The sequence below is a fragment of the Scardinius erythrophthalmus genome (genome assembly GCF_964197995.2).
Source record: "Scardinius erythrophthalmus genome assembly, chromosome: 25".
NCBI lineage: Eukaryota > Metazoa > Chordata > Actinopteri > Cypriniformes > Leuciscidae > Scardinius > Scardinius erythrophthalmus.
The window spans coordinates 4,765,482-4,792,063 of NC_138245.1; the positions used below are offsets into that span (position 1 = coordinate 4,765,482).

The 26,582-nt window shown below is 39.2% G+C and overlaps 1 protein-coding gene across 2 annotated transcripts in view; it reads left to right on the forward strand.

The window, feature by feature from the left end:
* Positions 1-26,582, forward strand: part of cpne5b (copine Vb) — a 207,456-nt gene that overhangs the window by 173,429 nt on the left and 7,445 nt on the right. The window lies entirely within an intron of this gene.

A 26,582-nucleotide genomic window follows, 5' to 3' on the forward strand; every position in this document is an offset into this window, starting at 1 on the left:
ATAAGACTTTTGACTAATGGATGTCATCGCCTAGATTTTTTTCTTCAAAATGATGTGAAAATCATCCTGCCTAATCATTCACATAAAACGATACATTGATTTTAGTTTTGTGAAACACTTTTAGTTTGGAAAGCCAATATGCGGATGGGGCGTAAACGCTCCAACAGCATCATGCATATTTAGTAGTTCACACCTGGTGAGACTACGTCCCTGCATACTTAATGAGCCATTCATTCAGGTGTGTCACCTATAGCTAACTTAAATATACAAGCTTCATAAAAATGATCATTCTAGGAGAAAATTTCAGATGGCATTTAGAGGCTTTTGCATCTGAACTCTTCATATATACACACACATATATATATGCATGCACATACATACTTTATAATCTTTTCAAAACTAGTCAACGTCTTTCAGAACTAAAGTATACATTTTATCATACGTATTTCAAAGTAAAGGATTCATTAGTTAGTTGATGACTTTATTTTTGACAAAACACATACAGTATATATTCCTCATCTCAGTATAGCAATAGAGTTTGCTAAAAGCTGTTCATTCAATACAGCAGTATTTGAAAATTGATCATATTTTGTAAAATTACATTTATATTTGCATTTATGTCAAAACCTAGACACTTTTAAACATCAAAAGGACATTTATTAATATGTATTCGTGTCAAAATGACAAATAAACAGATTTTCCTATTCAATTTTGCATGGAAACGCTTCCAAGACGCTTGCGTGTCGCGTGAAAAATAGGCGTTGGTCCTATTTCTAGAATGCACGTGTTTTCCACGCGGCTCGTGCCGCGCCTGAGACGCGCGTCTCACACAGGCAGTGTGCAAACTCTAAACTGTTAACATGGGAGCCGAAATAAAAACGGACACGCCACGCAGCTGAGACGCTTACGCCACGCAGTCAGGGTTTCACCGGCCTTATCCAGCGGATGTAGGCGTTTCACAGGTTTGTATGGATCGCCTCACATTTGCGTTTGAATAGCGCGGTCTCCATAGGCGGAGTCACATTAAAACTTAATTAGCTGAGATGAGAACGACTGACATCTCTCTCTTTACATACATATTATATAAACTGTGAATATTTGTTTTTTATAAAAATTACTTAATTTAAAAGACGAGAATTCAAGCTTCATGCCTGTGTGTTTGTATGCCTGTTTGACTGAGTATTCGCTGAGTTACAGTTCATTTTCGGACGCGTTTCAGAATTGACTTCACTGACGGAGAGTAGGCAGAACTCGCATCATGTTTATTTTTCTTTATTTAGCGAAAAGCACAACACTTTGTTTTTATTATGAGCACACACAAAAAAAATACACACTAAACAGGATCGATTGATGTATAACACAAGCATATAAGATAAAAATTATTATTATTATTATTATTTTTTTTTTGCACTCATACGGAAAAAAACAAGCCTATCACGTCAGCGCGATAGCCGACCCCAGGGGGTTAATAGCTTTTCATTATCATTTAAGAGTCTTTATTTGTCCTTCTTCTCATTCTGCAATTGTTCAGCCAGTGCTCGAACCTTTGCTTTCTCTGCATTGTACTCACGCTGTGATTTGTCAATCTCACACTTCTGTCGATGCTGTAGAATTTGTTTAACCAAAATCACAGACAAGCCATCTCTGTTGGTGTTTGTCCTTAAGCGCTGCATCTTTCCATAAGCCCTTTTAATGTCCGGCAAAGCCCATAGTCCACTCTCTGAGTGCTTGATGCCGTACTTCTGGCACATGTCATCATGGCACTTCCTTAGTCCCAGCCTTTTTTCCCAAATATGCATTCAGATTGTCCATCATCTGATCAATGGTAACGTTTGGAGGTTCTGTTCCATATCTTTCTGTTGTTGCCCTCAGTGCAGGGCCATTACCATTTTTTAGTGCAGACTCAGCCATGGCAAGTACAGGAGAAGTGCCCTCAGGGGTGTGGAAACAAAACAAAAGGTGTTAGGACCGTTAAAGGTGCTTATTCGGATTTAAATTCTCAGCAGTCTGAGAACTGACCATTTCAGTTACATAGACAAATCATAAATTTACTAACTCAGCTTAGTTTTCAATCCTACATTCAAAACAAAAGATTCACTTTCAGACTAAGTTTCCTTGTTTCATTTCTGAAATACTCCCGACTGATAAGAATTGTTCAGTTCTTTCTGAGTCCTAACTCAGAAGGCTGGATTACCTTGGTTCAAATTTGTCCCTTAGACAATATACTTTAGATCATTCTGCATCTTTCATCAGAAGGCAAATAAACTTATAGTTTCTAACCCAATTAGTTTGGGTGCTAATTCAGTAACCAATATTTTAGTTTTGAATTAAACAGTCAAGAATTACCAATTCTTGCAGCAACATCAGTCCCAAACATTTTAATCTTATATTGGCTACTGAATTAGCACCGTCAATAATTCCCAATCCAATTCTTGCAGCAACATCAGTCCCAAACCTTATACAGTTTCTGCAGTCTCTGGACGAATGGACTAAATTGTTTCTTTAACAATTCCTACAGACTCTAGAGAAAGGACCAAACTTGTACTTTTTTTCAATAGCTCCTACAATCCCATGAGAAATGACCAAACCTCTTTCTTAAATGATTCTTAGAGACTCAAGAGAACAGGGCCAAGCTATAAAACTTATTACTATAGCTCCTACAGTTTCAGGAGAATTAACTAAATCATTTAACAGGTTCCTACAGACTCATGAAAAAGGCCCAAGCCTAAAATTCTCAACAATACACAGTTTGTGTGACTACACTACAAATCTTTACTGGTCTATTATTATTCTTTTCAGAAGATGTTATTTTAGAGAGCTGATAAGTTTCACTCACCAAATTAGGATATTTGAGACCGGATCCAGTTGATTCAAATAAGTTGTGTCCACAGATGCAATCTTTTGAACTTCAGATGCAATCTTTTGAACTTCAGATACTCGAAAACTATTCCGTTTACTTCTTGTTGCAGCTGGTGAGTTCTTGGTTTACTCCTTGTTGCAGTTGGTGAGTTCTCTTCTTGTCAATCTCTCCTGGCTGGCTCGCCAAATTGTTAGATTTTGGTGTATTTGGCCGAGCAGTCGTTTGGATGGCTCGCCAATGTATTAGATTTCTCCAATACATAAAATAAGTAAGCTTGACCAGAGTTCTTGTGGGGAGAAGAATTTATTGAAGGTTTGTAGTGTAGCAGTCCTTCAGCAGCGATGTTATCATGTCGCCCTTCAACAATCTTAATCCAAAATTCTGTCTGTGTGACTGAACTTTATACATGAAGACAAAAGGGCTACAAAGGAAAACTGTTAGGACCTCCCACAGGACATCGATCTAACTTGCTAATCCACTCTGAGCAATGCTGATTCTTTTTATTCATTCACACCAATCAGTTTCTATGGGCCATACATCTGTATGGGCCATTTGGCACACACCTTTGCAGACACAGACAGAGTGGATTACATCTGATACACAGTCACAATGTAAATTAATCTGATGACTGAAAATACAAAATCTTTCAATAGTGAGGACTGAGACTCAAAAAAGCATCACAAAACATTTATTTGCAAATGATTGATTTAGCAGCAGATTTCATCCAAAACATCAAAAAAGTAGTTTGTCCAATTTGCACACTTTTTTCCACACTGTAGGCGCCGTTTGTCCTATTTTTAGATCCTTTGTTTTAACACGTATGTTTGTTGAACAGATAAAAAGTAAACCTTTGAAAATAAAGTTGGATATTCCGATCCATTTATTGTCCGTTTCTTTCAAGATTAAACAAAAACAAAAAAAAATAGGAAAGAAAAGAGTTGTCCATTTCATGCACCTTATCAAAAACGATCCATTCAAGTCCGTCACGGTCAAAAAGTGCACCCTTCTGTGTCGATTTGACAACATAAATACAGCATGCGCCCTCTAGTGGTGTGAAGGAAAATTACATGAACCCATTAATGGCTCTTACACACATACAATAACTTTGTGATAAACAGTCTGAAATTTAAGAAAATATTTGGCATTCATCCCCTCTGCCATAGCTCTCAAATCTCATTCAATTCAAATATGGAGCATGAAGACACATTGCACTTGGTTTGACATCAGTGAGCATGTTTACATACACACTAATACGTGGACAACTAACAAAAAAAACGTTTACTGAAATAACCCGTTTTAGCATTGTTTTCAGCCAATGATCTTGCAATGCAAGAAAACGTCTCAGATTATGACTGTAACCATGTTTCCCTGAGAAGGGTAACGAGACACTGCGTCTTGGATTGATGCTCTGAGGAACGCCATCAGCGGAAGCAAGTGTGACAAACACACCAGTTTTATTGGCCAACAACAGACCATGACATCCCTAGCGGAGCCCCTGTAATACACATCATGAGCTCTACTTTATGACCCAACACCAGTTGGGGAGGGAATACAAATAGCTAGTTCAGGGGGAGAATGCAACCTTCAGTTTCATCTGAAGGGAGGCAAATATGAGAGCGGCGTAATATAGTTGCCAAAGATTCTCGCCATGAAAACTCAACCCCTAGGGAAACACACAGGGTGCTCCAGATCCACTTAAACACCCTAAAACAATTAGGAGAGAAAACAATTACTTGTCAGGTTCTTTAACCCTCTGGAGTCTGAGCTGTTTTCTGGGCCCTAGAGGTGTTCTGACATGCTCTGACATTTGTGCTTTTTTCAGTTATTTATAAACATGTTAATGGCAAAGGTGTAAATTCACTCTATATAGCACAAACAGGGCTACCAAAATATCTGATCAACATGCATGTATATGTTTGAATTTTTAAGAGAATAATGTTTATGCGTGGTTATTGGAAAAAATAAAAATGAAAGTTGCAGAAATAAGGCCACAAAACACATACTAAATATGTGGCAATAAGACTTTTGACTAAAGGATATCATCGCCTATAGTTTTTTCTTCTAAATTATGTGAAAATAGTCTTGCTTTATCGTTCACATAAAACCATACATTGATTTAAATTGATGTAAAACAGGTTTTGCTTGGAAAGCCAATATGCGAGGGGGGCGTGAACGAGGAGTGGTTTTCACCTGAATTACCACCCACTCTGCATAATGATGAGCCATTCACTCAGGTGTGACAACTGACTGAGCCACAATGCAAGGACCATTTAAGATTTTGCTTACATCTATCTTGTAAATATGTTTTGCTATTTTATTAAAAAGGTTACAATTACAACAATAATTACAATTTCAACAATATTTCAAGTGTACTCTTTCTTTGTAAAAAAAGATTATAGGCCTACATTTTATCTATGTATTCATTACTTTGAATATAGCCAACATTGGAACAGCTAACATCTTAGTTGATGACTTTATTTTTGACAAAAATAGTAGGCTATTTTATATATAGAAATTGCTAAACAAAAGCTTATTTGACGAGGCAGTATATTCTACAGTAAAAACTGTACCCAAATCTACTAAACAAAATGTTGTCTTTCATATTTCACCTGACTGTAACGTTGTTTTCATGAAATACGCTTACACACGCTTAAAATGATGATAATTAAGTGTAAAGATAGGTATTACTGAAAATATTTGGTGTTTGGGGTGAGGATTGGGGTTGATCCATTTATAAAGTAGCTGTTTTTTATTTATTTTTCTGATGTGCACAAATAAGCGACAGGTATCATAAGATTTTCTTCTCCATGTTCCTTTTTTTCTATTTTATTCGTTCACATGTAATAATGAATGAATGAATGAATTTATGTATGACTTGTGCAATAAATAAATAAAAATATAAAAAAAATACGATAGGCTATTGACTCGCGATCTTCGCAGTAGGCTAGTGAACGCACCGGAGAAACGCACATTTATTAGGCTACATAGTTTTTTTGTTTTGGATGGTTTTGTTTAGAACCAGCTGTAAATGTAAATATATTTCACATTTTTTAGACATGTGAGGCGAGTAGGCTATGGTCTGGTTGATGATCTCCAGTTCAAGCACCTTATGTTGTGATTGCTAGCCTATATTTACTTTAAATCCAGGAAATTTGTTAATGAAAAAAATATTAAAATTAAGATACAATTGATACAAAACGAAATTCGTTTTAAAGAAAGGATTTGTACTTTCTGTTTTGAGGTATCTGTGAATGTTTGAAAGTCAACTGTCACGTAATATTGTTTTTTGCCAGCTGTGGTAAACAGCGCATCTATGCCGTTCATTCATTCATAAACAGAAACCTGAGAAGGAAAAACTTACTAGTATTCCTCAGCTCGTATTCCTCGTATTCGTCATTATTCCTCACAGCGCTGCGTTGTAAACAAGTAATGTTCTGAATAAACTGGTGTTTTGGTTTTCTTGTGCTGATGATAGGGGCGTTCACAGGATTGCGCGGATTACCTCAGCCATTTGCGTTTGAATAGCACGCGCTCTCTGTGGGCGGAGTCACATTACATTTGAATTAGCTCTAATGAGGTCGACTGGAATCGCTCTCTTTTAATACAGATTTCACAAGATGAGAATATTTGTTTTTTATATAAATTACTTCATTAAAAAGTAGAGAATTCAAGCTTCATGCCTGTGTGTCTGAATGCCTGTTTGACTGAGTATTCGCTAAGCTACAGTTCATTTTTGGACGCGTTTCAGAATGGACTACACGGACAGAGAGAAGGCAGAACTCGCTTCGTGTTTATTTTTCTTTATTTGGCAAAAAGCACAACACTTTGTTTTTATTGTGAGTATACACAAAAATAATACACATTTAACAGAATCGATTGATGTATGAAACTTGTTTTGTAAAATCAAAGTCAAAAGAGAATTTCGGGTCTCAATCAACTCATAAGGAAAAAAATCGAGCAGATCACGCCGGCGTGATCTCAGACCCCTGAGGGTTAAACATTGATCGTACTAGAGAGACTTTACGTGGAACCCAAACGAAAAGGGGAGCAAAGTTGGGGAGGGAATATAAATTGTCTGCCATACTTAAGTTCACCTAAAGAGCATCTACCAAAGGAAACGTGCAAGGCGCTAAAACATCAGTAATTAGCACTTCAGGCTGCAATATTTGCAATATAGGATGTAAGGGGAAGCTTACATCCTTACTCTTACTCATGAAGGAACAACTTACTCTAACCTCAAAGCGGCAAAAGAGGAGCTTATGCTCTTTTAAAAAAAAAAAAAACAATTGAACCGGGGCAGAGCAGCTCAACCCTGACTTGAATAAAGCCACTTCTTCCCGCTATAGAATTGAGAATTGATCCCGCTTAAAAGAGAGGCCTATGAAGTACCCATCCAAAATGGAGTAAAAAATACCTACTATAACAACCAACAGTAGTTGAAGAGGGAGGTAAATGAAGTAGAGGGAATCTAAACTGCCCTGCATTAACTATTAATGGGGTATTTACTAAGCAACCTGTTCCCAAGGGAGCATAAGTCTACTTTAGACCCTAAGACAGGGGAGTATATTAGCCTGACATCATCATACTTAGATTCTACTTGGGCTGTGATTATGGGGTGCGTTTCAACCAAACCAGGAAAGAAAATCCCATTGCACCTCTAGACCTACAACCAATCAGAGTAACGGAGTAAGTGACGCATGTTCTTCATTCATGTTTCCGATCTACAAATGCCTTGATTGCGGTTCTCTGTTCCTCTTTTAAAGGGGTCATATAATGGTACATGCACTTTTACAAGTTGATTGCACTGAAATGTCTGTTGGCAGTGCCTGTACACAACCATCCTATCATGATAAAAATCCATCCAGTGGTTTTGTTTTAATCTCCTTATATGTTTGACCCTCTCTGAAATCAAGCCGTTCGATATTGTGACGTCATAATATCCAACGCCCCTCCCGCGATTGCTGAGTGACAGCCGTGTTTCAACACAAGACCCGCCCTGAGCGAGCTGTGACAGCCGTCATAGTAGTCCGCCATTGTTGATATGCTGGAGCAGAATGGCGTCTAAGCGATTGTGGTGTTCTGTTCTTAGATGTAATAAGGAACACAGCAGTCATTTGGATGTTCCTAAATCCGAGCCGTTGAAGATGCAGTGGCTGAGTTTTGTTTTTGAAGCGATATGCCCAAAGGATTGACGCGGGGATTCCCTCACGGGGATTCCCCACGATCGTCCATGCTTTCATGTTTGCGCGAATCATTTCACACCAGACAGCTTTACAAACGAGAAACGCCAATTCTAACGCTCTGAGGAACGGCATCAGCGGAAGCAAGTGTGACAAACACAACAGTTTTATTGGCCAACAACAGACCATGACATCCCTAGCGGAGCGCCTGTAATACACATCATGAGCTCTACTTTATGACCCAACACCAGTTGGGGAGGGAATACAAATAGCTAGTTCAGGGGGAGAATGCAACCTTCAGTTTCATCTGAAGGGAGGCAAATATGAGAGCGGCGTAATATAGTTGCCAAAGATTCTCGCCATGAAAACTCAACCCCTAGGGAAACACACAGGGTGCTCCAGATCCACTTAAACACCCTAAAACAATTAGGAGAGAAAACAATTACTTGTCAGGTTCTTTAAACATTGATCGTACTAGAGAGACTTTACGTGGAACCCAAACGAAAAGGGGAGCAAAGTTGGGGAGGGAATATAAATTGTCTGCCATACTTAAGTTCACCTAAAGAGCATCTACCAAAGGAAACGTGCAAGGCGCTAAAACATCAGTAATTAGCACTTCAAGCTGCAATATTTGCAATATAGGATGTAAGGGGAAGCTTACATCCTTACTCTTACTCATGAAGGAACAACTTACTCTAACCTCAAAGCGGCAACAGAGGAGCTTATGCTCTTCTTAAAAAAAAAAAACAATTGAACCGGGGCAGAGCAGCTCAACCCTGACTTGAATAAAGCCACTTCTTCCCGCTATAGAATTGAGAATTGATCCCGCTTAAAAGAGAGGCCTATGAAGTACCCATCCAAAATGGAGTAAAAATACCTACTATAACACCCAACAGTAGTTGAAGAGGGAGGTAAATGAAGTAGAGGGAATCTAAACTGCCCTGCATTAACTATTAATGGGGTATTTACTAAGCAACCTGTTCCCAAGGGAGCATAAGTCTACTTTAGACCCTAAGACAGGGGAGTATATTAGCCTGACATCATCATACTTAGATTCTACTTGGGCTGTGATTATGGGGTGCGTTTCAACCAAACCAGGAAAGAAAATCCCTCTGCACCTCTAGACCTACAACCAATCAGAGTAACGGAGTAAGTGACGCATGTTCTTCATTCATGTTTCCGATCTACAAATGCCTTGATTGCGGTTCTCTGTTCCTCTTTTAAAGGGGTCATATAATGGTACATGCACTTTTACAAGTTGATTGCACTGAAATGTCTGTTGGCAGTGCCTGTACACAACCATCCTATCATGATAAAAATCCATCCAGGGGTTTTGTTTTAATCTCCTTATATGTTTGACCCTCTCTGAAATCAAGCCGTTCGATATTGTGACGTCATAATATCCAACGCCCCTCCCGCGATTGCTGAGTGACAGCCGTGTTTCAACACAAGACCCGCCCTGAGCGAGCTGTGACAGCCGTCATAGTAGTCCGCCATTGTTGATATGCTGGAGCAGAATGGCGTCTAAGCGATTGTGGTGTTCTGTTCTTAGATGTAATAAGGAACATAGCAGTCATTTGGATGTTCCTAAATCCGAGCCGTTGAAGATGCAGTGGCTGAGTTTTGTTTTTGAAGCGATATGCCCAAAGGATTGACGCGGGGATTCCCTCACGGGGATTCCCCACGATCGTCCATGCTTTCATGTTTGCGCGAATCATTTCACACCAGACAGCTTTACAAACGAGAAAAAACGGATCGGTACCAACCTGTTACTGCTGAACCTCCAGAAGATGTGAGTGTAATGTTTTATTAACCTTTATATTAGTATTTATATTAATCTTTGCGAAATTTGCAAACCTTGCTGCAGGCTTCACGATGAATGCATCTAAGGTTTACACTCAGGGTACATTACGGCATGTTTTCTATGTACGACGTTCTCAATATAATTCATAATCCCACGTTTATAATGAACAACGCGTGGTTATTGTGTTAGAAACGGTGTACGCACAGAACAGAGGGGCGGGGTGAGCAAAGCTCATTATCATTTAAAGACACATGCACTGAAACGGCGTGATAAAAACAGCTGTTTTTGACCAGGTAAAATTAGTGTTTTCTTACAATACTAATGAGAATTTTTAATTAAAGTATATTACAAACTTTTAATTTAGACCCTAAAGAATCATATTAGCTTGTACAAAAATGGCATTATATGACCCCTTTAAAATTAATGCGCTGTCGATATCTTCTATAACAGATACGATGGTGGAATCTACTCATCTCAATTCTCCAGCGGCAGCCATTTTTGTTGTAAACGAATTCAACCCAAACGCTCTTTGGTGACGTGGATGATTACGTTACTGCTGATCATCTGTCCATCATAGTATAAAGCCCGCCCTGCCAATTTGATTGGTACGAACAGCTCTGGTTCGAGCATAGTTGCTCCACAACGGATCAAGTCCAGACCGAACTTCCCGACCTCAAATGTTGTGGGCGGGGCTAAGTTCGGCTGGCATCCAGGCTAGGAGTATATAGCTCAACCTTGGAAAAAAATACTTTCAGGATAGCAGGGCAGAGCAAGAGAGAGGTATTACTATTACTATTGTAATACAACTGTAAAATTCAATAACTAACATGTACTGTGTGGCTGTTTTAATTTCTTAATTTTCAAACATTAAACCACCAAGCTTTTATTTTGTCAGAACACCAGGAGGAGCCCTTAAAGCTCTGTTTTTGCTGACAGCAGCCAGTTTATATGTTCGGGAAGCTGGTCGGTGCATGTTTTATTCCTAAATCCACATTATAATCGAGCATTTCCTGGGAATAACAGAGCTGCTCTGAGACACTGAAAACACTGAATCATGAGCTGTATAAAAACACACAGTGCTGCACTTCACTGTGAAACATTCAGCGTGTAGCCTTACCAATAACATCTCAGACCGCAAACTTAAAAGTGGCAATTTTGGTCTTGACAGCAAATGAGATTTAAGTGAATAACAAATTAAATATTTGTCTTTTCTTTAGCCAGAGTTGTCTTGTGCTTTCAGCCCACTGGGTGTATGTACTATATTTAGGATATTTTTATTGTGCTTTTTGTCATTTTTTAGAGCCCCCTTATGAAAAAGAGCACCCTGGACATTCAACCTAGTTTTCCACAAAAGAAAGACGTAATGCACATTTGGAGCGGAATGAGAATGAGTAAATGGTGACATTTTGAGGTGAACTATCCCTATTAGCAGAATCTGAAAGAAATTGTCATTCACATTTCTGTGAATGGTATATTTTGATGCAGTCTCTTTTCCAACTGCATGTTGGGGGAAATGTGTAAGAAATGAAGGCTATATAAAGTTCTACCACAATCTGCGCTTTCCTTTCATCTATGATGGTGAACAATGTTCACAAGTGTGAAATCAACTCTAAAACTTATCATAATATTGCTCGGTCTGTTAACACGTCCAGGTGTTACATTTTTATAGATCCCCTTGTTTTGGGTGGTCCTGAGCGGCACGCATTATGTTCAGAGTTTCATAACGGCGTGTGAAGTGTTCACAGAAAACACAGAGGAACACTGACCTACTTTTCTCCTCTACTCTGATTCACTGGGACAGACACATGTATCATTCATGAGAAAAGCTGCTACTCGAAGCAGCTGTTTGCATCTCATCCTCCTTGTTAAGTGAAAAACAGGTCGAAGAGGAATGGACATTCGCCCACAGAAGGCCTTTTTGATCTATGAGTGTTTCGACAACATCTCTTTACTTTCCACAACAGCTGACAGCATCTTGCCGCTAAGCTGTCTCATTACAGTTTCAGCAGAAATGTGAATGTAGACATGTGGTGTGGCATATGCGTATATAGCAATAAATGAACAAAGAACATTTTACAAAGAACATGTCACATGTCAACTTTATTTAGGATTTCGCAATATGGCTTCCTCTGTAGATGTCCAGCTAAACTTCCTCAAACATGTGGCTGTGTGGAGCTATACATTTACCATACACTCTTAAAAGGAATAACTTTTTTTGGTTCCCCAAAGAACCTTTAACTGGACAGTTCTCAAAAGAACTATTATTCCCTTAGTGTGTAGAACATTTTAAAACTCTTTAAAACTTTAAATCTCTTTATGGAGCCATGGATGCCAATAATGGACTTTAATTTTTAAGAGTGTATTGCAGTCTAAAAAGGAATAGTTCACCAAAAATGTGAAAACCATTTGCTACATTAGATACTTTATTTATTTGCTGGTATTTTTTCCATGTTACAGAAAAGGAGAATAAAAAAAAAAAGTGCATGCAGTTCTTTTCCATTTAAACATATCCAAACAACATAAAAGTATAATTTATGTGTCTATTTGTGGAATTCAGAAACCCTTGTTATTAGTGACATCAGTGGCCGTTAAGTTGATGAACACGCAGTCAACAACTTATTGCTCATGCTCGCACTTGCACACGTGACGTACAAGAGACTGAACGTGGTTTAATGCCAGATATACTTCTGGCGAAGTTCTTTTTTGTTCTTTGCTTAGAAGTAAAAATAAGTTGGAAATACCTTTGCAGCAATATACTGTTAACAAATATCCAGTTACTATTCAATCCAGATTGAATTTAGGCTTTTATTCACATGTAAGCATTGATCAGCGAATATAAATAGAAGCTCAACCAAACCTTCTTGACACGTGAGAACAAACCTCATTGGTTCTTACAGAAGCTCAAACGTGATGCGTAACACGAGACTGAACCTCATTGGATCTTACAGAAGCTCAAATGTGCTGCGTAACACAAGACTGAACCTCATTGGTTCTTACAGAAGCTCAAACGTGCTGCGTAACACGAGACTGAACCTCATTGGTTCTTGCAAAAGCTCAAACGTGCTGCGTAACACGAGACTGAACCTCATTGGTTCTTACAGAAGCTCAAACGTGCTGCGTAACACGAGACTGAACCTCATTGGTTCTTGCAGAAGCTCAAACGTGATGCGTAACACAAGACTGAACCTCATTGGTTCTTGCAGAAGCTCAAACGTGATGCATAACACAAGACTGAACCTCATTGGTTCTTGCAGAAGCTCAAACGTGCTGCGTAACACGAGACTGAACCTCATTGGTTCTTGCAGAAGCTCAAACGTGCTGCGTAACACGAGACTGAACCTCATTGGTTCTTACAGAAGCTCAAACGTGCTGCGTAACACGAGACTGAACCTCATTGGTTCTTACAGAAGCTCAAACGTGCTGCGTAACACGAGACTGAACCTCATTGGTTCTTGCAGAAGCTCAAACGTGCTGCGTAACACGAGACTGAACCTCATTGGTTCTTGCAGAAGCTCAAACGTGCTGCGTAACACGAGACTGAACCTCATTGGTTCTTACAGAAGCTCAAACGTGATGCGTAACTTGAGACTGAACCTCATTGGTTCTTGCAGAAGCTCAAACGTGATGCGTAACACGAGACTGAACCTCATTGGTTCTTGCAGAAGCTCAAACGTGCTGCGTAACACGAGACTGAACCTCATTGGTTCTTACAGAAGCTCAAACGTGCTGCGTAACACGAGACTGAACCTCATTGGTTCTTACAGAAGCTCAAACGTGCTGCGTAACACGAGACTGAACCTCATTGGTTCTTGCAGAAGCTCAAACGTGCTGCATAACACGAGACTGAACCTCATTGGTTGGTTCTTGCAGAAGCTCAAACGTGCTGCGTAACACGAGACTGAACCTCATTGGTTGGTTCTTGCAGAAGCTCAAACGTGCTGCGTAACACGAGACTGAACCTCATTGGTTCTTGCAGAAGCTCAAACGTGCTGCATAACACGAGACTGAACCTCATTGGTTGGTTCTTGCAGAAGCTCAAACGTGCTGCGTAACACGAGACTGAACCTCATTGGTTGGTTCTTGCAGAAGCTCAAACGTGATGCGTAACACGAGACTGAACCTCATTGGTTCTTGCAGAAGCTCAAACGTGATGCATAACACAAGACTGAACCTCATTGGTTCTTGCAGAAGCTCAAACGTGATGCGTAACACGAGACTGAACCTCATTGGTTCTTACAGAAGCTCAAACGTGCTGCGTAACACGAGACTGAACCTCATTGGTTCTTGCAGAAGCTCAAACGTGCTGCGTAACACGAGACTGAACCTCATTGGTTCTTACAGAAGCTCAAACGTGCTGCGTAACACGAGACTGAACCTCATTGGTTGGTTCTTGCAGAAGCTCAAACGTGATGCGTAACACGAGAGACTGAACCTCATTGGTTCTTGCAGAAGCTCAAACGTGATGCGTAACACGAGACTGAACCTCATTGGTTCTTGCAGAAGCTCAAACGTGATGCATAACACGAGACTGAACCTCATTGGTTCTTGCAGAAGCTCAAACGTGATGCGTAACACGAGACTGAACCTCATTGGTTCTTACAGAAGCTCAAACGTGCTGCGTAACACGAGACTGAACCTCATTGGTTCTTGCAGAAGCTCAAACGTGCTGCGTAACACGAGACTGAACCTCATTGGTTCTTACAGAAGCTCAAACGTGCTGCGTAACACGAGACTGAACCTCATTGGTTGGTTCTTGCAGAAGCTCAAACGTGATGCGTAACACGAGAGACTGAACCTCATTGGTTCTTGCAGAAGCTCAAACGTGATGCGTAACACGAGACTGAACCTCATTGGTTCTTGCAGAAGCTCAAACGTGATGCATAACACGAGACTGAACCTCATTGGTTCTTGCAGAAGCTCAAACGTGATGCGTAACACGAGACTGAACCTCATTGGTTCTTACAGAAGCTCAAACGTGCTGCGTAACACGAGACTGAACCTCATTGGTTCTTGCAGAAGCTCAAACGTGCTGCGTAACACGAGACTGAACCTCATTGGTTCTTACAGAAGCTCAAACGTGCTGCGTAACACGAGACTGAACCTCATTGGTTCTTGCAGAAGCTCAAACGTGCTGCGTAACACGAGACTGAACCTCATTGGTTGGTTCTTGCAGAAGCTCAAACGTGATGCGTAACACGAGAGACTGAACCTCATTGGTTCTTGCAGAAGCTCAAACGTGATGCGTAACACGAGACTGAACCTCATTGGTTCTTGCAGAAGCTCAAACGTGCTGCGTAACACGAGACTGAACCTCATTGGTTCTTGCAGAAGCTCAAACGTGCTGCGTAACACGAGACTGAACCTCATTGGTTGGTTCTTGCAGAAGCTCAAACGTGATGCGTAACACGAGACTGAACCTCATTGGTTCTTACAGAAGCTCAAACGTGATGCGTAACACGAGACTGATCCTCATTGGTTCTTGCAGAAGCTCAAACGTGATGCGTAACACGAGACTGAACCTCATTGGTTTTTGCAGAAGCTCAAACGTGATACGTAACACGAGACTGAACCTCATTGGTTCTTGCAGAAGCTCAAACGTGCTGCGTAACACGAGACTGAACCTCATTGGTTCTTGCAGAAGCTCAAACGTGATGTGTAACACGAGACTGAACCTCATTGGTTGGTTCTTGCAGAAGCTCAAACGTGCTGCGTAACACGAGACTGAACCTCATTGGTTGGTTCTTGCAGAAGCTCAAACGTGATGCGTAACACGAGAGACTGAACCTCATTGGTTCTTGCAGAAGCTCAAACATGATGCGTAACACGAGACTGAACCTCATTGGTTCTTGCAGAAGCTCAAACGTGATGCATAACACGAGACTGAACCTCATTGGTTCTTGCAGAAGCTCAAACGTGATGCGTAACACGAGACTGAACCTCATTGGTTCTTACAGAAGCTCAAACGTGCTGCGTAACACGAGACTGAACCTCATTGGTTCTTGCAGAAGCTCAAACGTGCTGCGTAACACGAGACTGAACCTCATTGGTTCTTACAGAAGCTCAAACGTGCTGCGTAACACGAAACTGAACCTCATTGGTTCTTGCAGAAGCTCAAACGTGCTGCGTAACACGAGACTGAACCTCATTGGTTGGTTCTTGCAGAAGCTCAAACGTGATGCGTAACACGAGAGACTGAACCTCATTGGTTCTTGCAGAAGCTCAAACGTGATGCGTAACACGAGACTGAACCTCATTGGTTCTTGCAGAAGCTCAAACGTGCTGCGTAACACGAGACTGAACCTCATTGGTTCTTGCAGAAGCTCAAACGTGATGCGTAACACGAGACTGAACCTCATTGGTTGGTTCTTGCAGAAGCTCAAACGTGATGCGTAACACGAGACTGAACCTCATTGGTTCTTACAGAAGCTCAAACGTGATGCGTAACACGAGACTGAACCTCATTGGTTCTTGCAGAAGCTCAAACGTGATGCGTAACACGAGACTGAACCTCATTGGTTCTTGCAGAAGCTCAAACGTGATGCGTAACACGAGACTGAACCTCATTGGTTCTTACAGAAGCTCAAACGTGATGCGTAACACGAGACTGAACCTCATTGGTTCTTGCAGAAGCTCAAACGTGATGCGTAACACGAGACTGAACCTCATTGGTTCTTACAGAAGCTCAAACGTGATGCGTAACACGAGACTGAACCTCATTGGTTCTTGCAGAAGCTCAAACGTGCTGCATAACACGAGACTGAACCTCATTGGTTGGTTCTTGCAGAAGCTCAAACGTGATGCATAACACGAGACTGAACCTCATTGGTTCTTGCAGAAGCTCAAACGTGATGCGTAACACGAGACTGAACCTCATTGGTTGGTTCTTGCAGAAGCTCAAACGTGCTGCGTAACACGAGACTGAACCTCATTGGTTCTTGCAGAAGCTCAAACGTGATGCGTAACATGAGACTGAACCTCATTGGTTCTTGTCCGTCAAGTGAACATGCATGAGTTTCCTTTTACCACAACTGATGTGTGTTGATGAATGTTTACAGTATGTAAATAAAAGCCTAAATTCAATCTGTTCATCGTATAAAGCGATCGAGTCTCTTCAGAAATTTTGGACTAAACCGCTTAATTCATATGGATTAGTTTTACGATCTTTTTATGTACTTTTTGAAGCATCAAAGTGGTAGTTGTGTAGGGTGAGTAATTAATGAGAATTTTCATTTTTGGGTGAACTAACCCTTTAAGAATGCATCTAATCTTGATGCATCTAATCTTGACCTCATTTCTGATGCTCAGCAGCCAGTGTTGACTTTTTGCAGTCTGGATAGATCCGTCGGTGATCTTCCACCACATGAAGGAGAAACTGCAGTTGTGTGAGATAGCCATTGTATTCTTGAATCAGAGCCACTCCTCTCTCGCCGTGATCGTTGACTACTTTCATTGCATGTATGGTTGCCTGTGCCTCCTGATAATCTGCTTGATTCGGCCAAAGTTCCGGGTCAATTTCAAGGAACGTAATGTAATTTTTTAAACCAAAAAAATGTGCTCTAAACCCAAACAATAACCAAGGTTATCATCAATAGAAATATGTATTGATTCCACCAGGAAAGGTAAATCTGCTGAACCGAGTCATGGATGGATTAATTTGGATTTAGTTTCTACAATAAGTAAACTGAGATATGTATCTAAAATTCATATTTAGGAATATATGGTGCATTAGATGCTTTTATGGAGATTTTTTTGGAATTTTACTAGCCAGGTACAATACCAATTCAAATGATCTGTTTTTACGAAAATCATCAAAATCTCAGAAAGTTTAAAGCTATTGAGCTACCAGTAACTGCCATAAAAATTGGCATGCTGTATTTTCTTATATAAAGGAACAATTTAAAGGGTTAAGAGCATGACAATTGGAGACTTTAAAAATAAGGACCACCCTAATCGATAGTCTAAATTAATCCCTTTTCTTTGCATAACACATTACAGTACAGAATTCATTATCCTGAACATCGCATGTGCATTAATTTCCTGTGTCATTGAATGGAGGAGAGGCTCTCTGGAGCGCACAAGGAAAATCCTTTTAATTTTCCCGGCGAAAACGTCAGTCCTCAGGCTTTCATAGAAAATATAGCCCCTTTAAAGTAGTCCATATGACTTATAACTATAGAAGTCTGAAATATAGTGAATATGATAACATCCGATGCAGTTCTCAAATATAATTTCCTATTCCAAATATGCAAACTAGCATCTCACATTTAGTTGCAGCACACTTGAACTATTATCTAATATTTTGTGTTCCACCAACAAACAAACAAAAAAATAGCAGCATGCAGAAACAAAAGAGTGTTCATTTTGAGTGAATGATTCCTTTAAGTCTAAAATGCTGTGGTTCTGTGTTGGGCTGTGGCAGACTAATGAGCTGCGCATATTCATTTTTCTGTCTTAGATAATTAGCATTGAAAGCTGGAATCCTCCCATCTGTCAGCTGAAGACATGCAGCCTTTTTTTTATTTGACACGGTAATTACAAATAACAATATGCGCGGGTAAGGGCTAATCGGAGGATGATAATGAGAAACAACAACATTTGAAGCACATTCATTTGTCATGTTGGACGTGGGCAGTCTTGGAATGATAAGCCAGTCGGGAAGCCCAAGCGCTAGCAGAGGTCCATCATCCGCCAATCAGATATGATGTGTAACATGAAGGACGGCGGGATTCATCAATTAGACAGCTCTTTGTCAGACTGAACCGCCCGCTCGCTGTGTGACTGATGATAGTCTTAATAGAAGTTCCTGTCCTCAGTCACACCCTGACAATATTTCATGCCATTTCTGACTCCATCCTGCTATTTCTACCCTTCGTTACAGCATGGGCATCATTAGTTTAGCCCTTAAACTGTCTGTCATACGGTGCATTTTCCTCATTTACAGTACAGAAGACCTGAATGCTTAGCTTAAAGCAATAGTTTGGCCAGAATTACAATTCTGTCATCATTCATTCACCCAAATGATTCAAACATGTTAATGGGTCTACTTTGAACAGAATACTGGTAGTTAAACTATTATGAGATTATTAATAAAGCTATGTACATATTGTTGAAAGAGTTTAATCGTTCAAGCTAAGCCAGCCGAGGTCACCTTAATCAGGTCTCAAGTTAAAGGTGCAGTCTGTAAGATTGACAGCTAGTGGTTAAAATAGGTACTGCAGTCCAAATTCTAAATATCGGAGATCGTTGTGTCCTCCGCCCCCTCCTCTACGACTCGACGCACACTCGGGTTGCCAGTTTAAGGACATGCAACAGGAACGAGCGAAATTGACAATGAAAGCAGAGGAGACTTACACACTGCGTTTTAATATGCTCTCGTTCATTTTTAGATGGATGTCGAGGCTTTTTAGGTTGGGTAGAATCTGCAATCTCTGACCCAGTTTGTTTGCTGTACGCCGTTTCTCCTGCCAACTGGCATCCTGGGGTGTCGAAATACTATTGGGTGAACTGGCAGTGGGCGGAGTCACACAGACCAAGACAAAAACAGACATTCCAACACGGAACGCACATTTAAAAGTAAAATAACTGGCTGTAGAAGTGTTTTTCAGAGAAACGAGTATTTGAACTTGTATTTTATGCTTTAGAAGAGTGAATAAGTTACACACAGCACCTTAAATTAAAAATCTTCAGAAGATTCTTCAAAAATTCTCCTTTTGTGTTCCAGAGGGGGAAGAAAATAGCATATGGTGTTGGAACGACATGAGAGGGAGTAGATATAATGAGAGAATTGTCATTTCTGGCCAAACTGTTCTTTTAATGTCCAAAAGCCAATTTAATTACCCAAACCATGTCTTTTCTTTACCAGCGTAATGATAATTTCCCACAGCAGCTGGGCACTGATGACATTACATTAGCATTCTCACCAGACCAAATAATAATGCTGTCAGCGTGTGAGCGTGCAGCTTTTGTTGTAAAGAAACACGGAGCAGGTGATTTGTGAGTATCTGTGTTCATATATGTCGGCGTGGGAGTTTGGGGCTGCGTGTGATGTTGAAGAGCTGTTGTCAAGGAAACTATGGTGAACTAACAGACTGTTTTGTTTTCTCATTACTTCAAATCTGCCCTGTCAATCATGACAGAACACAATGACACAAATGGGGCAACCAACTTCAATTATTCATGGTGCCCGTCCTCTCATTTATGGCATGCAGGCACGACAGGACTGTCATAAGCTCAGCACTGATCATTTAAGATTGCAGAAGATGGAAACGCTTTCCACTCTCTGTCAGTAAGAGTCTATTTGTTGTTATGGTCTCGGACCGAGAAATTAAGGTTTGGTCTCTGAACCCATTAGATGAGCAACGGGACATATTTTACTACAGAACATCTCAACGGGAAATGGTGTTATTATTTTGGGCTGCCATCACAGGAAGTACAGCTTGAAAATGGTCGGACGTGCTTTAGTGGGGTTTTATTGCTTTATTCTTACACATACAGTAAGATCCAAACACTCTGAAAGTGCCACATGCAAGTAAACATTAAGTTTGGAAAAAATAATTCAAGGTACACTATGTGACTTGCATAAAAAACAAAACTGCATGCATTTTGCGAAAGAACATTGTTGTGGTTTTTCTGGTTTGTGTTTCGGCTCTACGCGACTGTGCAGATGAATATTTTTATCCTACTGTTCATAAAACATTCACTACTAAGCTTAAGAGATATAATCAGTTTAGATGGAAATGATCTCAAGCTGACTAGCTGAAGATGTTACTGTAGTTTTGCCCATTAATAGACATTGTACTTCCTTGAAAATAGATTCCAGCACAGCGCTACAACAACCATAATGAAATGAGCCTTCACAATAGATGATGCTTTACAATCAACTCTGTAAGAGAGATGCATGTGGCAGTTTATCTGTTAAATAAAATACTATTTATAGCCAGACTAATGAACATGATGCAGTTCAGGTGTGTTTGTGACCCGGAAGTCAATACTCAGGTGACGGCTCCCTCCTGTGGTGCACTGGTGGTATTACAGATGGAGGTACCGGTATGACATCATCTCCGCGTCGCTTCTACAACACTTCAAATCCCTCGGTTCTCGCCATCTCTGAAAAGCCAAGCCGATGTTGATTCTTGTTTTATTACGAGCTCTGTCACGTTATCTTTTTGCCAGCAGACTGTCCTCTGTTCGCCGTTTGTTTAAAACGGGTGATTCCTCTGAGGTTGGAGATTTAGAGGCTCCATGTCAATGTCTCTTTCTCGCTTGTGACAAATAACCTCTGTCACTTGCACACCAGACACACACACACACACACACTCAACTAACCTCTGCCACTTTCACACCAGTTGCGTCTGGAGCAACTTTTCTGTTTACGGATATGACGGGACACACAAGAACGAATGACGTAAGTATGCAATTTCGTGAAAAACTATAAAACTATATCAAATAAAATAAACACTTGGTAAAAAGGTTTACCATAGTGAATTACTGTAAGACAAAAACAGGTTTTGGAACAAGGACTGATGGTGTATTAAAAAATAAATAAATAAATAAAAAAGTATTGATTATTTAAATGTAGTTCATTTTGAACAATACAAAAAAAAGCTATATAATAATAAGTTACTTCCTTGTTGATCTGTAAACTGAACTGAAAAATAATTGAATCCAAAGACACTCCAACCGCCTACTGAATAAACATTAGTCAACTTGCAGGTCTACTAGCAGCTGTCCAAATATTTTTACATTTAGGCCTACCATCAGAAGTTTAAAATGTAATGTAGTACAGATGTAACACAGTCCAACATTAAATTTAACATTATGCTTATACAATACATTTGATCAGTTATAGTATTTTACGATTGAATAAATGTGTACATTTCCATTCACTACCATCACATCATTCTCTTCCATCCCCTTTTGTTAACATACAGAACTAATTATTTCCTAAAACGGACAAAAGTCAAGTTCTTCTTATTGGGTCTATCTAAAACACTTTTTTTATCTCTGCTTATTGACAACTATCCAGTTAGTGTTTCAACCCAAGTGAAATGCCTTGTTATTTTTGATGGTTTGCTCTCTTTGGGCTCTCATATCAATAATATTTCACATATTGCATATAATTTTTTCATTTACGTAATATTGCTAGACCTCACTTTCTCAGTCTCAAGCCCTTATTCATGCTCCGGTAACATCACAGATTGATTATTGCAATTCTCTTTTATTTGGTGTCCCTGAAAAACTACTTCAGCGACTGCAGTTCATTCAGAACTCTGCTGAAAGGATTGTTACCCGTACACACACTCCTGACTCCTGACCATTTAACACCTACTCTTTTTCAACTACACTGCCTTCCTGTTCGGTATCGAGTCAATCACAACATTTTATTGTAGCTCACCCATAGAACATTTGTTTGCAGCAGTGATGACATGTTTTGTGGTTGGAGCCTATACATATACTGTACCTTTGGCACTGTGGTCTAAATTACAATTGATTCGCCCTGGTTTTGCACTCAATTGTTAATGGTGGTTGTTTTTTTGTTTTTAGTAAACTTGTGGAAAACATAACTTGACGATACTTTTACACTGCACACACTCACAACCCAAACTGTCTTATCTGGTTACTTATTAAAAACGTACGTTTTCAAAAATAAACACATTTCACATTTTCACTATAGCCCCTTTCACACATGCAGCAATCCCGGTAAATTGCCGTAAAATTACCAGAATGACTTTACTGGTAAATATACACAAATATGCTGTTCACACAAGCAACAGCATTCTGGCTTTTTACCGGTAAGAGACCATTCACACATCAGCACCAAAAAAAACGGTAAATTCTGTGATGTCAGTCCTCAGAATTGATCTTTAAACGCCGCTCCATTGTCTTCATTCATCCGCATGAATAGTTTCACTATCTGTTCAATTTGATGTCTGATTGAAAGTCATAACAGATGATCAGACAGAACGCGTTTTTGCTCTTAAAAATGCCTATTATAGGCCTAGTCTAGAGCACGACACGCTGAAAAAGCTGCGAGACGTGACGCAACGGTCAAAGATTATCATTTACATGTAGAGCATATTTATATAGAAAAACTATTAAAAATCGTACTGTAAACAGCGTGGAGTAATCACCTCATCTTCATAAGTCTTTATGATTGGCCCAAAGCAGACTTCTTACGTCATCGCGTTCTGATCTCGTACTTGATCATACCGGTAATCTTCATTCCGCGTTCACACAGAGCACATTATCGGTAATTTACTGGTAATGTTACAACTTTTCCTTACTGGTAAATTGGCGGAACCAATTTACTGGTATTTTTAAAAAGGTCCTGTTCACACATGAAATTACCAGTAAATTACCAGTTTGAAAGGGACTTATGGGTGTGTGTGTGATTTACATTGTAGAACAAAATGTCAAAGTATAGTCAAGTTGTGTTTACCAAAGGCTTTATTTTACACATAAATCGAAAACTCCCACAGGAAAATCTCGAAGGAACCAGGGGCGAATTACTCTTGCGAGTTCAGACATCACACCTGCACAACTCTATGACACACAATACACTATGCATTTTGTTTTCACCTATTTCAACTTAAAAACTTGAGTTCAGTTGCTGCCTTAACTTTTCAAGTAGAATCAACTTGGTTATACAAGTCATTCGACTTAAATTATATTAAACGACTGAAAAAAAAATGAGTTTAATCTTTTTGATTAGTTAAATCATGTAAAATCATCAATTGCCATGACTTACTGATCATAAAATGTTTGACAGTGGTGTATGAATTTTATACGGTTGTTTTGTCATTCAGTATCCTCCTCCACTACGACAGTTCAGGAGCCTATGAAGTGTCCAATATTCCACATTTTGCTTTATTCGGTTAAATAAGCTCATCATCCGGGTATTTAAACAGGGTTCGTACAAGGTGCTAAAAGTGCGTGAAGTTGTTGAATTTGACTTTTTGAAATTAAGTCCTGGAAAACCCTTGAAAACAGAGGTACTTGAAAAGTGCTTGAATTATTGAAAAGACAATATATATGAAATTAGTGTTTCATTTTTTCTATGAAACCATACTTTAATGCAAAGTGAACGTTGCAGCCGATCTGATTAAGATATAAAGATATTTTGCGTGACTACGAATATTGCTCATAAATATTCAAGGATATGATAGAGCTTTCATTCATCAGGTCAATCATATAGTCATGGGGAAAAAATCAGTTTGAATAAGGAAAGCGATATCTTTGTCATAGTATGGTTAACAATTAAATGGTTAATCTTGCCACAGTCATTGCATACTTTGCATGTGCTGCACTTTGTTTTATTTGTATATTTGTATAAGATAGTAAAGATATTGTTTTGATAAGTGATATCTATGATTGAGGTCCTTGAAAACCAAAAAAGTAGAGCTTGAAAAGTCCTTGAAAGTTCTGGAATTTCATTTTACAGTATCTGTACGAACCCTGTTTAAAGTGCACTTTTTCTTTTTGGACTTCTCAGTGTGAACACTCTACTATAAAACGGCACAGCATAAGTACGTGAGATGCACTTTCATTCTGGCCATGCTATCCTAACAAGCTAATAACTATGTTTGGTCATGTTAGCTGTAGTATACTATAATTAACATTAAATCTCTTGAAGGAAAAGAGTACTCTGCTCACTCTTCAAGTATTTGTTTTTCTGCCACTTTTCTGGCAGCCATTGGTAGGGGTTTATTTTCATCTGCACAGGAGGCTGAAGTGGGTTCAGATGTGATTTTGTCTGGCTGTAAATAGCTGTGATATTTAGACCTCTGTGCAAACTGTCACCCTGAAACCATTCTACCCCATAATCAAACAGGGCACATAAATGATGCAAAACGTCAGTGAGTGTGCCGTGTATAAAATGATGAATGTCTGCTTGTAATATTCTCAATTATCCATGATGAAGTGTCTGTAGTGGGAGGTGGGAGGGTTGCTAGAGAAGCGGGTGCCATGGCGATCACACTGGCCCCGCCTCCCTCTCCCTCTAGAACTTTCTGTTCCACCACTGGAAACTGCCCAACACCAACTGTTGCATTCATTGATAACGCTGATTGGATTGCATTTTGGGAGTTCCTGTCATTTTATTTGTGTTTGTGTTCATAAGTAATACAGAACCACAACAGGAATGTATTACTTAGTTTCTGGATGGCCACAATGATAAAGAATCATTGTTCTTGTGTGTTCCTGACCATGACATGTAGCAGATGCCATGGTCGGGAACACTCAATTGGATGGATATTTAGGATATTTTCAGATATTTCTGTTTGGCCTGAGCACAGATGCACAGAAGCTTTCATTCTCAGTCTTCATAGTTTACAGTCTTTGTTTAACAGTTCTATCTAAAAAAAAAAATTAGACAGAACCGTTAAAGAAAGAGAGTGAATATTGTATGAAAAAGTAGTATTGTTACGAATGATTCCACTGGAGGCAAGATGTAGAGAACCTAAATGCAACTTTAATTATCAAACACAAGATTAAACATAAAACAAAAACATGACGAAGCATGGAAACTAGAAGCAAGAACATAGACTAGACACAATCCTACAATACTCGACAAAGACACAGGGCAAACATGAGGGCTTAAATACATAGACTAATTACAAGACAAGGAACACCTGTGGCTTTTACCTTTATTAGAAATTCCATCGGCATTCAGCAGTCTACATCATTTAAACAAGTCTTTGAATACCGTTGCTGTCGAGCAGAAAACTTGTCCAATATGTCCAAAACCGCTAGTTTTCAGGAAATGAAAGAAAAAAAAAACAGTTTCTTTTAAATAATTAAACTTGATATAGTGTCTTTATATGCATGTGTCATTATATTATTAACATTTTACCAAAATCAAGCTCAAATGGCATTACAAGTGTTTTGTCTGTCACTGGAACAGCCGCATTTGAGGCAATAAGTGCATCGCATTATTTTTTCATCAACTTACAGGTTATAAAGTTTATCGTAGCTCTGTGGTCGCTCAGATTTTTTCTGTCATTTGGCCAAAATCTCATTTTATAAAAGACAAGCTATTTAAGACAGGCTTAAAAAAAAAAAAAAGCTTGGCTTTGACTCGATAGTAAATGCTAGACACTCTTCTCCACTCTGCACCGCAAATACATAAAGCATTAGCCTTTATATACAGAGTAAAGAAAACACTTTACTTATTCAAACAAACTGTTCTTTATTTACCATTGCATTGCAAACAAGTAGAGGCGGTTTAAAATGGAGAGAGGTGACGGAATGAGGTTTTGCCAACAGTTTGAGGAGCCAATGGAGTTACGAGGTTTAGTCACAAGCTCTTTTTAATAGTTTTCATTGGTTAAATATTTTCAAAACTCACAGACAGAAGTAAAGGGTGACCAATAGTAATGATTTAAGGAGAAAAAAAAAAAGACTAAATATGGAGATACAAGTGATGATATTTCAAATTAAGTTCAAATTTTCATTTTGATTTATTTTCTAATTTATTTCTAATTTGGTGAATATGTAAAAGGTCATTTATGTGTATAAAGAGCACGCAAAGCTCGATCGGTCACATTCTCTGCTCCCTTTCTGTGTACAGTTTATTCCAGTTAATATAATTTATTTATCATGCTGATAAGATTATGTGTACTCTTAATTTTCTAATGCTTAAACAGCATTAATATAATTCATGAACGGTTCTTAGGTTGTTTTATCAAGAATATGATGTGCAGTTTCCCAAAACACAAAAACATTTTATGTTGCCTATTCC